Source organism: Neovison vison, chromosome 12 (assembly GCF_020171115.1).
Source record: "Neovison vison isolate M4711 chromosome 12, ASM_NN_V1, whole genome shotgun sequence".
Taxonomy (NCBI): Eukaryota; Metazoa; Chordata; class Mammalia; order Carnivora; family Mustelidae; genus Neogale; species Neogale vison.
Genome location: NC_058102.1, coordinates 52,685,180 through 52,700,030, shown reverse-complemented (window position 1 = coordinate 52,700,030; position 14,851 = coordinate 52,685,180). Strand labels below are relative to the sequence as shown.

The 14,851-nt window shown below is 43.7% G+C and overlaps 1 protein-coding gene across 3 annotated transcripts in view; it reads right to left on the bottom strand.

Moving 5' to 3' along the window:
* The window catches only part of RIMKLB (ribosomal modification protein rimK like family member B), a 156,002-nt gene that overhangs the window by 74,614 nt on the left and 66,537 nt on the right, over nucleotides 1-14,851 (bottom strand). The window contains exon 1 of one of the 3 annotated variants that reach the window (XM_044227379.1): nucleotides 7,858-7,993. The exons of the other annotated variants lie outside the window; for them this stretch is intronic. The gene's annotated coding sequence lies outside the window, so the exon portion shown is untranslated. Of the gene's footprint in view, nucleotides 1-7,857; nucleotides 7,994-14,851 lie in introns of those variants that run through there. 3 annotated transcript variants of the gene reach the window in all.

Sequence of the window (14,851 nt, the reverse complement as noted above, 5' to 3'; positions counted from 1 at the left end):
GTTGGGCTCCTGGTTCCGCGGTGAGTTGGCTTCTCCCTCTCCCTCTGCTCTTCCCCTCATGTTCTTTCTCTCTTTCAAATAAATAAAATCTTTTTAAAAATTATTTTTAAAATTAAAAAATTAAAATAATATAATAAATATAAATAATTAAAATAATTAAAAATTATTTCAAAATTTTAATATGCCTCTGTTTATATTTTTAATAGTTCTGGTTATCAAGGAGATTCCCTGATAACTCCCAAGGCAAAGAGCAACCCAGTGAGCCAGGTAAATACCCAGTGAGCCCGATAAGTTCACTGCTTTTTCCCTGTGTCTGGACGTTAGGGGTTCATGCCTCTCTGACCTTAGCTCTGTAACTTTTGTGTTATGAGCTTGATTTGAGCATTTCTTTTTCCAGACTGGCTTCAGGAATAAGCCAGAATTGAAGTGGGCCCAGCTCAGTGTTGGCAGAGGTCATCAAGAGAACATGACCTCGCCCAGCTGACTGCAAGGTGGACTTGGATAATTGGAGGGCCCTCTCCCTCACCCCATCTTTGGAATGTGCATTCTGTTTGCCTTCCCAATTCCCAGAAGCTGCCCCAAGGACACAGCCTTCAGACAGAAACATGGTGTTGATATGGGAAGCAGAGGCAGAAGAAAATTATTAAATTTGCTTACCTACTGACAAGCCCTTGAAACAGGTGGAGTGACTCTCCTCTAGGGACTCAATTACCCTCACCTTGAGGCTTTGCTAAGGCCAAAGGACAATCCTAGCCTGACTGACCCCCTACTCCCAACCAGGATCCTGTAAGTCACTTGAACAATTCCTTAGGAAACTTTATCTCTAAACCTCCAAGATAGTGTCAACAATCACCCCCAAGCATAAGGCCCACTGATAAACATCTAAAGAGAAGTTTTTATTACTGGTAATGAATAACCTTTTTTCCCCAGAAAACAGCTAGCCCCTGAAGACCCTAGAAACCTTGCTTCCCAAATTCCTTAGAGACTTATATCATCCCTAATCCCCTTCCCCAACTTACAAGTATATATAGACCACTCCTCACGTCCCCAGGGCAGCAGCTCTTCCTGCCCAAGGGTCTTATCCCGTGCTTTAATCATCCACCATTTTGCACCAAAGATGTCTCAAGAATTCTTTCTTTGTCATCGGCTACGGACTTCATCTCACCGAACCTCACCTATGTTCTAGAACTTCATCAGTGTTGAGGCTATCTGAACTACAGACATGACTAAACCCAGGTACGGCCTCTATATCAACTTTTAAGATTTGGCAGGTAGGTCCACAGATCTACTCATCCTGAGGCCCCCTAAGACAAACCTTGTAAGATCTTTTGCTTCTGAATCCTGCCATTTACTCATCTGGAAAAGTCTGCCTTTCCGTCTCTCCTTGTCCACTCCATATAGGTCCAATGGGCAACCCAACAACTGGTGAGACACCCAGGAGAGCGAAAAAATGGGCCTTGGGAAAGAGGTGTCTACAAGGGAGATCCCACAGTGGCACTGACTTCTAAGTCATCGGGAGAGGTGGCTTCTATGTTTGATGCTTATAGATCACTGTATGAGAATAAGGCCACCCTGAAAACGCAGGCTGGTTTGATGTGTTTATTTGATGAACTGTAGAGTATACTGCAGAAAAGGGGGACACATGACCGCTGTGATGGGCTGGCTTCTCCAGTGGACAGCCTAGCCAGCCACCAATATCCAACAAGACACTGAAGCTGGCATTAGAAAGCTGGAGAAAGAACTAAGAGAAGGGCATGAAGGTTTCCACTCTTCTGCTAGCTTTAGGGCTAGCCTAGCTGACAAAGTGGAATAGTGGAATAATCTGGAAACCTCAGTGTGTCATTTTCAAAAGCAGGGTGTGTGTGTGTGTGTGTGTGTGTGCAGATTAAGGTCTGACTGCTTGTGACAAAGCCTGATTAGGATGCTAAATGGTAGAATTCCCTGGAAAAGGGATGGAATGAAGAGGGTGTTGTGATGATTGACAAGGAAAGGAATAAAATGCCCCTTGCTGTCAATGCCCAAAACAAAAGCAATTTTTAAGTAGCAATCATCCCAAAATGCCTAGGGCAAAAATTTAACATTCTTTTGCTCCTGCCTTCAAACTGTAAATCTTATCATGTCTTTGAAATGTAAAGACCTAGGGGTTATCCATAACTTTGCAGGAGGAGGCTGAAGATACAAAAGGAGCAAAAAGAATTTTTCAAATACAGTCCTTTGTAAGTTCCCTTGACCCTAAAGTACTACACCGTCGCCTCCAAAAGATCACAAATATCAATAAAAAGCTTTAGCCATGGGAGTGAAATAAAAGTTATCTGTACTGATGTATATTCTGTATATAATTTTCTTTACCCTCTAGGGTATTGCCAAAATTGATTTACAAAACAGGCGAAATTATAAATCAATTTATAAATTGATTTCTAAAACAGGCAATTTATAAAACAAAAACTTGTTTTTGTTTTTTTCAAAACTACTAGAAATAATAAGGGTGGAAGGAAATGACCGCATGAAAAGAAGGTAAGGGAAGTAGAATGTGATCGAGTTTTTTGAGAGGGTAAAGAAAGATGTGAAGGACATGGTCGCGGGGCAGCGGTTGTTGGAGGGGCTTGTTCTGTTTTGGTAAAGGCGGAAAGAAAGTAATTTTGTCCTAAAATAAAGTTATTGTTCCAAGATGAAAAAAATAATAAGATAGGATAAAGATGAATGAGTAAAAAAAAATTTTTTTTTTTTTAAGATTTTGTTTATTTGACAGAGATCACAAGTAGCAGAGAGGCAGGCAGAGAGAGGAAGGGAAACAGGCTCCCTGCCCAGCTCTTCTGCTTGAGATCCTTTCTCTCTCCCTCTGCCCCCACCCTGCTCTTGGGCTCTCAAATAAACAAATAAATCTAAAAAATTTTATATTAATGATAACCTGAAAAGAATGAGCATATGAAGCAAAGAATATGAAAAGAAAAGCTGTTTCTTCTCTATTCACAGAAGTTCTGCCAAATGTGTAGGGTTATTTAACTCATTAATCAATTGTCAAACTCCAAGTGGGTATCCCACGGTTAAATTCGACACCAGCTACCTGGAGTTAAGGTCAGATTCCACAAGTCAGGGGCTCAGTCCCACCGACGACTCCCATCTATCAACTGACGTCCTGCCTCCAGTACTTCTAACAACTAGAAATCAGGAGTCCGTCCTGGACTTCAATAATTTGCTAGAACGGCTCCAAGAAATCAAGGAAGTGCTTTCCTTACTGCCTACCTATTACAATGACTACAACTCAGGAGCAGCTCAATGATAAGGTCGCGTAAGATAAGGTAGGAGGAATGAGTGCACAGAGTGATGAGGGAGCGGAAGGCTGGCTGAATACAGAGCACAAGCAGATACCCTGCAACCCCCACCCCGCCGGGTGGGACATGTGTGACATTTTCCCAGGAATCTCCCATCGATCTTGATCTTATTGTTAACACCTTCCTAGAGGGGAAAACCACCTTAATTTGATAATGGTGAGGCCTCTGGTATCTTGCACGTATATCCTCTTTAGCATATGAAATTTCTTTTGAACCCTCCCCTTTCCTTACTCCCCCCAACTCCACTCCTCAAGACCCCGGGGCAGCAGCTCTTTCTACCCACGGGTCCTGTCCCCGTGCTTTAATAAATCACCATTCCGCACCAAAGGCGTCCCAAGAATTCCTTCTTGGTTGTGGGCTCCAGACCTCACCCCACCGAACCTCACCTACATTCCAAAACCACCTCAAGAACTTCCATGTTATCCCAGAAGTGTCCACCCAAACAGCAGCTCTTCAAATCCGGCTGATGGAGATTTCATTACAAAGGGGTAAATGGGTTTCATTACATCACAGGCCAGGAGGAGTTACTGCTTCCCTGGAGGTAGGACTCAGAGTTCCAGCCCTCTAACCACGTGGTTTGTTCCCCTGGCAACCAGCACCCATCCCAAGGCTCTCCATCCTCGAGCCCTGAGCTGGCAACCACCAGTCACCTCATTAGCATAGAAAAAGACACGAATGGATGCCAAGAGCTTTAAGAACTGTATGTGAGGAGTTACGACTGAATATATATTACTTACGATGTCCCAGCACCCAACAAAACCAATACTTATATACAAATCTGAAAAAACTTAGTATAAAGCTACGGTAATCAAGACAGTGTAGCATTGGCAAAGGAAGAGACAAATACATCAAAGTAACAGAACAGAGGGCTCAGAAATAGACCCACACAGTCAGCTGATCTTTGGCAAAGGAGCAAAGGCTATACAATGGATCAAAGACAGTCCAACATATCATGCTGAACAACTGGACCGCCACATGCAAAAACAACAACAAAAATCCACTATTTAGAAACAGAACTCACAGCCTTCTCATGATCTCAGGGTTATGGGTTCAAGTTCCATGTTGGGCATAAAGCTTACTTTTAAAAAAACTAGGCAGAGCACTTTCAGGGCAGTGAACCACTATGATACTCTAATGGTGGTGTCACGACCACAGAACTTAAAACAGCAAAAATGAACCTTAAGGTAAACTCTGGGCTTTGGGTGACAGCGATGTGTTGATGAAGAGTCAGTGATCCGGTTTTAGAATACAGGAGAGGTTCGGTGGGGTGAGGTCCAGAGCTGATGACCAAGAAAAAATTCTTGAGACAACTTTGGTGCAAAATGATGGTTTTACTAAAGCAGGGGGACAGGACCCTTGAGTGGGCAGGAGCTGCTGCACCAGGGTTTAGCGGGGACTGATTAGATACTTGGGAGTTGGGGGAGGTAAGGAGAAGGGTGGTTCCAAAAGAACTCCCCATAAGAAGATGACCCATAGGATAATGTTAAAGAGGACAAGGTAAGGCTGTTTTCACCTCTAGCAAGGTATTAACATTAGATTGTTGGGAGATTCCTGTAAGAAGGTCACACAGATCCCACCCGGACTTGGGGCGGGAGCGGTTTGCAGGGTGTCTATTTATGCTTTGTCCTCTGCTTCCTTAATCAGTTGTTAACAAATGCTCGGCTCTAACAGTGGGTGAGGATGTGAGCGTGGGGAGCAAAGCGTATAGAGGAATTTTCTGTACTTTTCACTTAATTTTTGTTGCAAACATAATACTGCTTAAGTCTGTTACAGAAAGAAAGAAGAGCAGTGGGTTTAAGATGGATTAAGCTTCTCCAGGCATCCGAGAATAACTTCGGGTAGAATTAGCTGTGTTCATGGTGATCTTGCTCTTCAAACATTTCAGTCATTTAAGAGATTCTGCCTTATCTGCACCCAATAACTAACCATTCTGCTATTTCCTTTTTTTTTTTTTTTAAAGTAAGCTCTAGGCCCAAGGAGACTTGAACCCACAACCGTAGTGATCAAAAGTCACATGCTTTAATGGACGGAGCCAGGGAAGCCCTCTCACTGCTCCATTATCAAAATGGATCAAGTCACTTGTTCTTCGTATGTCAAGGACTAAAGTTCAGGATCACTTCTCTTTCCCACTAAACTGATTCCTTGAACGCAGGAACTGTGACTGATAAAACTTTTTTTTTTTTTTTTAAGTAATGTCTACACCCAACATGGGGCTCCAACTGATGAACCTGAGATCAAGAGTCACATACTCTACGGACTGAGCCAACCAGGTGTCCCTGATTCATCTTTTTTAATTATCAGTACTTAGTGAAGTGGCTGGCATTGAGAAACCAATCAGAATATAAATGAAGTACAGTTCTGAGTCATTAGAAATCTTCCATCTCATTAAGCATAGCTCAAGAGTCATCATACATGAATATCAATAGACAGTTGGAATAGTAAATGCTTTGTGAGCAAAACCAGCAAAACTGCCTGCCTGGCCTAAAGAAGTTATTTGCTGCCCTCTTGTGATCAGTTTTAGGAACTACAGCCTCTCCCCTTTCCACTCCACTTCTGATGCACCGATTATGAGTCTCTACGCTCAGTTTTGGGTATACAACAGTAAACAATCTGTCCACACTGAGCCACTCATTGTAGTGGAGACACTCTTGAAAGCAATCTGAAGGAGATATTACCTAAGCTGAGGTGAAAAGGATGAGTAGCAATTAGCCAGGTGAACATAAAAATTGTGGGAAATTACCTATGGTGGAGGTGTGGCAAAGAGAATGTAGCATATACAATGGCTTAGAAGAGAGAACTTGCAGCTTTTCAGAAGTGCAAGTACGGGCGCCTGGGTGGCTCAGTTGTTAACTGTCTGCCTGCTCAGGTCATGATCCCCCCCCATTGGGCTCCCTGCTCAAAGGGAAGCCGGCTTCTCCCGCTCCTACTCCCTCTGCTTGTGTTTCCTCTCTTGCTGTGTCTCTCTGTCAAATAAATAAACAAAATCTTAAAAAAAAAAAAAAGTGCAAGTAATTCAGTATAGGCAGTAAGCAAGGTGCAAACATCCTCGAAGGAATGGGTGGGCTGGAGCACTGGTGATGAGAGATAAAAATACATTTTATTTATTTATTTGAGAGAGAGAGAGCAATGTGAGAGAGGGCACAAGTGGGGGGGGGGGAGGGCCAGGAGCGGGAAAGGGCAGAGGCCCAGGGAGTAGCCTCACTGAGCTCGGGACTCAGTCCCAGGACCCCAGAGTTCAGGACCTGAGCCGAAGGCAGATGCTTAACAGGCTGAGACACCCAGGCACCCTGAGAGATAAAAAATATAAATAGCCCTGTATACATACTAAGAATTCCATCCATACTCTAAGGATGAGGAACCTTTGATGTCTTTAAGCCAGAAAGTGACTTCATTTGACCAGCGCTAGAAATAGGGCTCTTTGTGCTTTGTGTTATTAGGAACAAGAGTGGAGACATGTTTGAACTGGGAACAATGGTTGGGCTGAACTCAAGTGGTGATGGAATGAATGGACAGAATGGACGGATCATAAAGATGAACGAAGTAAGATCCGTAGAATTTTGATGACCAGGGGTGTGTGAGGAGGACTCAGGGTTGAGGGGAAAGAGCAATGGGGAGCCTGAGCTTGACTTGCCATATTTCAATTGAGTAGCTGGGCAGATACCGGCAGCACAGTCCTAAGGCGGGATGGAGATGAGACCGTGAGGGGTTAGAAGATGACACCAAGTCATCAGGATTTAGCTTAGTCAACATTTATTTCAACCTCCTTCTTGGGTACCTCCCTGCATTCCACGGCAGAAAACTAAAAAACACACACTCTAGACTCTCCTACAGCTGAAGCTAGGATGTTCCTTAGTTCCAGCAACCATGTGCACTAGGAGACTTGGGGTCAAAACCAACATAAGTGAGGCAGACCAGGGTGGTTCTAGAGCCTGAGTGGTAAGCTCTCAGTCTAGAAGGTACCCTTGTGATGCTGTGAGGGGCACTAGAGTCTCCTGGTAGTCCCTCCCGAAAGCTCAGCCAGAATCTGCTCTGCTCTTTAGCTTTCTCTCCTGTCAGGGGAAGTCTGACTGACTCAGTGTGCCTGTGGGACCGTCATGCCAATAGAGACGTGCTGCTGGACTCACAGATGTGGCACTCAGGAGACAGACGTGGGTTAGAGTGAGGTGTGGATCTGGGAGCCTAAGTCTGTAGATGGAAAACACAGACACGGGAGTGAATGTGACTGAGAGATCAAGTATTATTACGAGGGAGGACCCGGGCAAGCACCTTGACAACTAGCAGCATTAAGCGTGAACAGAAGAAAAAGTCATGTGAAAGGACACTGGCCAAGGCAAAGAGAGAAAAAGGGATGAAGGGTCAGAGATGCCCAGGGAAGGGGATATTTCAACCAGGAGGACGGATCAACAGTGCCTGGTGCTGCAGAAAACAAGAAAATGAGAGCGAAGTTGTCCTTTGCATTGTGAAGAGAAGTAAATGAGGTCTCCAGGAAAGCGCAAAATACAAATGTCGCCCCTAAGGCACTTACCTAGGCTGTTGAAAAGATTCGCTGCAACCTCAGAAACACCGAGGTAGAATGAAGATGGCTACGCATTTTTTGCCACTCCTCCCAGGAAGAGGGAGCCTGTTGCTCCTCCCCCAAAATTGGAACTGACGCCGGAGACTTGTTTCGACCAATAAAACGTGGGAGAGGGATGCTGGGTAACCTCTGAGGCTGAACCTTGAGAGACCTTTGCCTCGTCCTTTGTTTCTCAACCCATGGCTATGCTGTCGAAACCCAAATGAGTCAACACGGCCTGGAGAACCATGGCCCGCGACCGCGTCGTGGATTCCTGTGGGCAGCAAGCAGCACACACCACTCAGGGAAAAGAATACATGTTTTGTTAAAGAGCACTACTAAGGGAACTGGGGAGAAAAATCTTCAAGTGGAAAGATACCAACTGTTCATGATAACCAATCGGAATGCAGTGTTCGAATGTGTGGTACTGCACTCCTGCCTAGCACCATCTTCCAGACAGCTCTAAGAGCCCCCTTCACTCTTCTGCCAGAATTACAGGCCAGCTGGCTAGCTCAGTCATAGCGCCTGCTGCTCTGGACCTCAGGGTTGTGAGTTCAAGCCCCACATTGGGTATGGAGCCTACTTATGAGGAGTTCCAACTTTAATGACCATCCAGTCCATCATTGTTTCTAGAAATAGATCCAGGTTAAGTCACTAAAGAAGTCTATCTGCAAAGAAAGAATTACCATAGCTTGCCTTAAGGAATGTAAGCAAAATAATGGCAAAATATTGCCCACTTTATTTCTACTATATTTCAAATGTCTATAAAAGAATGGCGGGAGTTTAGAAGTTTTACCTGTTTGTTGAATAAATATATTATTTATTTATGAAAGTTTTTGTTTTGTTTTGTTTCAGTAATCTCTACACCTAAATTGGGGCTCAAGCTTGCAACCCCAACATTAAGAGTCTCACACTTGGAGCACCTGGGTGGCTCCGTTAAGCCACCAACTCTTGGTTGGGCTCAGGTCATGATCTCAGGGCAGTGCAATGGAGCCCCATGTGAAGCTCAGGACAGAGATGGCTTGGGAATCTCTTCTATCCCTCTGCTCCTTCCCTGCTCACATCTGCTCAGGCTTGAGCACTCTCTCTCTCAAATAAATAAATAAATAAATAAATAAAGTAATACAAATCCACTGACTGAACTACCCAAGCAAAGTGAGTAGGTTTATTTTAGTTACTCATGGTCATTTATGCAGGAACTTACTCCAATATATAAACTAAACACCAAAATAAATTCCTTTTTTATTTTTACAGTGTCCTTTTATTTGTGGAAGAGGTACATTTAAATTTATAAAAATCTTCAATAGCACATTTAAAAATTTAAGTTCCTTTTTTCAGGTTTTTTTTTCTCCAGGCAAATTACTTAAATTCCTTTAGTTCTTTCTTGCAAAACAGATTTTCTAATTGTTTGGATTTCTTTTTAACATTTTATTCTTCTTTTTTTTTTTTTAAAGATTTTATTTATTTATTTGACAGAGATCACAAGTAGGCAGAGAGGCAGGCAGAGAGAGAGAGAGGGAAGCAGGCTCCCTGCTGAGCAGAGAGCACGATGCGGGACTCGATCCCAGGACCCTGAGATCATGACCTGAGCAGAAGGCAGCGATTTAACCCACTGAGCCACCCAGGCGCCCAACATTTTATTCTTTTTTTAAAATTTTTCTTACGATTTTATTTATTTGAAAGAAAGAGAGGGAGAGACAGACCCCCACTGAGCAGGGAGCCTGACATAGGCTAGATCCCAGGAGCAGGCGATCATGACCTGATCCAAAGGCAGAGGCTTAAATGACTGAGCCACTCAGGAGCCCCTAACATTTTAAAGTAATCTACACACACACTCAGCATAGGGCTTGAACTCACAACCCGGAGATCAAGCATCAGCCTGAGCCAGGCAGGTGCCTCAAAATTGTTTATTCTTTTTTTTTTTTTTTTAAGATTTTATTTATTTATTTGACAGACAGAGATCACAAGTAGGCAGAGAGGCAGGCAGAGAGAGACGAAGGGAAGCAGGCTTCCTGCTGAGCAGAAAGCCCGATGCAGTGCAGGCCTCCATCCCAGGACCCTGGGATCATGATCTGAGCCGGAGGCAGAAGCTTTAACCCACTGAGCCACCCAGGCAAACCTGGTTCTTTTTTTATGGCATACATTTCAAGTAAATTGTACCGCTAAATTATATAAATTCATAGTGGATATTAAAGGATCGTTCTGTGATTTCCACATGAGTTCTATCTCTCCCATCTTGTTTCTTTCTCCTTTTCTTGTGCCTTACTGTGTGTGTATTTCCCTTCTCTTCTCTCCCCTCTCCCTTACCTGTTGTTTTCTTTCATCTCTCTTTTCTCTATGCTTTCCTATAAATGTGCTAATTTCAAAAGGAGCATAATCATATTTTTAACATGGTGTCTTCCATATGGTCAATGTTCCATTAACATTAGTCATTACTATTAACTAGTCTATATTAATAGCTAACACATAATAATAGCTAATTTTGTCTTCCATATAAGTGTATCGATATTATAAGACATTATTATATACTATATACAGTTAGAAATCTATGTTATTTATTTATATAATAAATGAAATGGTTATGATTATAGGATAGGACATATTCCTTATTTATTTAGCAGCTTAAAGCAGTTATTTAATTTATTTTCCCCAAGTTTATGTTGATTAGGAATGCAAGTGCAGCTTAGCCATGTACCTCTGGCTCAGGGTTTCACAAGGCTATGGCCGAGATGTTGGCTGGACCTGCAGTCTTCAAGGTCCAACTGAGGGAAGATCTACTTCCAAGTTCATTCACATGGCTTTTTGTGGTCCTGAGGTGGATGACTGTTGCTGGCTAAGACACATGCCTTCTCTTGCATGAGCATTACTATAGAGCAGCTCACAGCACGGCAGCTGGCTTTGTTCAGAGCAACAGCAAGCAAGAGATCAAAAGAGAGCACTAATGCTAGAAGCCAGTCTTTGTAATATGTGGGAAGGTACACACCATGCCTTTGTGGCATCACATTTGTTAGTGGTCCCAAAATCCAGCCCACACTCAAGGGCATAAAGCACAGGAGGTAGAGATCCCAAGGCAGGGGCATGGGTGGGGGGTAGATCCTGTGGGCTGCCTAGCACATATAATCTCTAAAAACATAAATATGTATCATATAAATCTATCAAACTTATGAGCTATTGTTATTTTATACCCTGAATGTTCCCGTTTCTTTCCCCGTATCTGCAAAGTACACACTTTCTGTTTTGCTTGTTTTCTGATGGGTAGAATGGGGAGATGGAGATTTCCTGCCCAGTGTGAATATCTAGTATTTGTCCTATTTTGCTTGTTTATAGCCACAGTTATTTATAAATTTTGTTGTTGTGGGTTTCAGGAAACTTAACAGAATCCTGAACCTGGATCGAGCATCTTTCCTCATTTTACATTTGTGTCGTCAAGAGAGTGCGGGGGTATGATGCAAGACCACCAGGGTCAACAGACTCACCCAAACCAAAGTGATGGGACCCAAGTACTAATCACTGGAGATATAAATCACATGTATCACATGCACTGACTTTACAGCCTTCCTGCCAAGATTCCTTTGTTTCTAGACTAACTGTTGCCCAATTTCTGGGGCTATTTCCTTTTGCTCTAATTCCCCTCAGATCACTTCACTACATTGACTATTTGTTTTACATGCTCTACTCCTTGTGTATACTCAAACTGCTTTCTTCTCTAGAATTCTATCCTCTACTTTACACTTGACTCAGTTTTTGAATTTTTTTTTAAAGGTTTATTTGAGAGAGAGAAAGGGAGAGCATGAACAGGGGTCAGGGCAGAAGGAAAGGGAGAAGCAGACTCCCAGGGGAGCAGGGAGCTCCATCCCAGGACGCTGGGATCATAACCTGAGCTGAAGACAGATGCCACTCAGGCACCCCAGTTTTTGGAAGTCTCTACGTGGAAATCGCAAGTTACAATTTTAAGTCATCATCTCAACTCAATTCAAATGGCCAAATTTTGACTTTTCAGCGCTAATCATAATATCAGCCAGAGATGAGTAAGACCTAGCCTCTGCAATCAAGGAACGTGGTCTAATCGGGAATAGAAACATGCAAATGAAAGAATACAACAGAGTCGATGACATGATTATAAAAATAAAGAGGTAGCTCAATAGAGAGAATGATAAGCTCTTTGGAAGCAGGGGCACCTGGCTGGCTCAGTCAGTAGAGCATGTGACTCTCGATCTCAGGGAGGGGGGTTCAAGCCCATGCTGGGTGCAGAGCATACTTTAAAACAGAAACGGGGCACCCGGGTGACTCAATTGGATGAGCATCTGCCATCCCAAGGGTCCTGGGATCAAGTCGCACTCTGGGATCCCTGTTCAGTGGGGAGCCTGCTTCTTCTTCTCCTTCTGCAGCTTCCCCCCCACACCCCCTCCCCCGCCACTCATGTTCTCCCTCTTTCTCTCTCTCAAATAAGTAACATCCTTAAAAAGCAAACAAAAAACAAAAATAAAACCAAAACAAAACAAAAACTCTTCAGAAGCAGAAGAGACCAGGAAAGATTTGTGGGAAGAGAGAGCATCTAACCTGGGTTTTGATGTACCTATGAGCATTAATTTACTGGAGCTGCGAAGACTTGTGTCAGAAAGGAAGGAACACAAAGTCCAAAGCACAGAGGCACGAAGTGAGTTACAGTTAGTCTGGGCTCCTGAGAAGCGGGATGTTGTCTGACGACATATGTTTGCTAGCGTCTGACTCCTACACTGAGTCCATCTTTTCAAGTTTGGCTGTTACTAGTTTATTGCTTCATTCCTCTACACACACAGCTCTCTGCCTTTTCTCCTTTCCCACCTCGTATAATCCTCCTCCCTTCTTGACTTCCTTTTTTGGGAATTTTTTTCCCCCCACATTAGGCCCTGGATTTAATTTAGCTAGAGCGGACGGTAGTAATAACGTTTCTGTACATTTGCCCAGAGGCCTTCAGTTAATGGGTGCATTCTTTACAGACCAATAAACAGAAGAAGAGAGTCAGCATGCTGTGCTGTCTTGCATGTCTGCCTCCCTTCTGTTTCCTTGCACTTTACCCATTTTCCATGAACTGGACACCCTTTTGGAAAACTACATTTTTCCTAGGTAACCCAAACGTTTCCTTGCCAGCATGGAGTGGCTTCTGCACCTGCTGGTCAGTATCTTGAAGCACCTTCCTGCTGCTGGAGAACCTGCTCTCCACCCCCAGAGATCAGCCTGTGTTGGATAGCGGCACAGACTGCTGCCCCAGAAGTCCTTCCCCAGTGTCAGTGAGAACCTCAGAAAATTATAGCCTCGGGGCTCTGGATGGCTGGTGCTCATTTTTGACTATTGGTGCCGATCGCGACGCCGTGTACTTCAATGATAATCTGATATCAGAATAGAAAAGAGGCTCACCAAATCACCTTGAGAAAAGGAACTCTGAGTTTCTCCAAACCCGAGGTTCTAAGCCTAGGCTCTGAAAACAGAAGGGAAACAATGCTAGAGGAAAGGGGCCACCACAACCTCAAGGAAGAAAAAAAAATTCATCAGACTACTTCAAAACGAACTGTGTTCTTGAATGCCTGTAAGCCCAGCATGAACAGATGATGATGGTCTCTACTTGCCACCCCCCGTGTTTACTGGATTTCCTCTACTTTCCTTCTAAGCCGCTGCTGCCTGCCTGCCCTCTCCCTGTGCCTTATACTATGAACATTCTGTTCCATTTTCACTACCCCAAATCCAGACACCCTCCTATGACCCCAGGAGAGCACCCCCTCCTACTGCCTGGGGAGGTTTTCCTATGCTATGGTGTCAAGTTGGGCCAGCACGTTGAGGTCATTGCTCTCCCTGCCAAATGACTGGCCCGAGTTCAGTTTGTCCATCTGTCTGAGCTTCATGGAAAACATGATTGTTGCTCTAAGCTCGCTATTATATGTCCAGCCTTAGTTCTGCTTCACATCTGGCTTTTTTTGTTTCTTTCCCCACCCCCACCTCCCTGCCTTTTCTCTCCCTCTCATCAGACTAGAATCACATCTGTTTTTCCAGGATCTGCACTCTCACTGCAGAGCAGATGGGCGAAGAGCAAGTTCTCAGCCAGGCAGATGAGGAAGAGCTCAATCTGGTACTCAGCTCTGTTCTAGAGGCTGACCAGAACCCACATATCTCAGAGATGGGCATGTATCTGTCCTTTGGAGGAACCAAGGGTGCTATTTCCTTATTTCTGATTATGTCCATTGCTCTCCCTTCCTCCCAACTAACTAGCTTCCATCCTTCCTCTCTTTTCCTCCCTTCCTTCTCTTTCTTACTTTTTTTTTTTTCCTTTTCTAGTCTATACTCTACAAACATGATCTGCTCTGTCTACCTGTATTCTCCTCTAATGTAGCTCCTCAGGGAGACAGACAATGTAGACTCAAGGAGCTCACACGGAATGAAACTTACACCCTAGTGAATGCACAGCAGCTCAACAATCCCTCAGATTTGCATTTCTGTAATTCAAATTTATTCCCTCCAAAGTGGAGACATTTTTACCAGCCTAGACCCTTGGTCTCAATGAATAAGAACAAATACAAAGTCTTTAAAACTCCTGGATCACAGAAAGTGTCATCTACTTATGACATGATGGGGGGGAAAGTACTGTTGGAAAATAAGGCCAGAAAAGTAAGCTTGGCTCCCAGTTTTCTTTGGGCTTCTAATGGCCTTTTCTCCTGAAGATTCCAGAAACCAGGATTCTGAGCATAAATCTAAACAAAGTCAGAAGACAGAAGAAAACGAACATGTCTTCTCACAGAGCTCTTCCTCACTTCAAAAGGATTCAGATGGTACTATATTTTTCAACTTTTCCTAACAGCCAACCCTCCTCTTGGACAAATCTCATGTGGTGTCTGTGTGTGTTTGAATATGGAATAAATAGGATTCCCAGGGGTGGGGGAACCACATTCTTGAATGTGTGTGGGTCAAGAAAGAGAAAAAAGAGAGAGAGAGA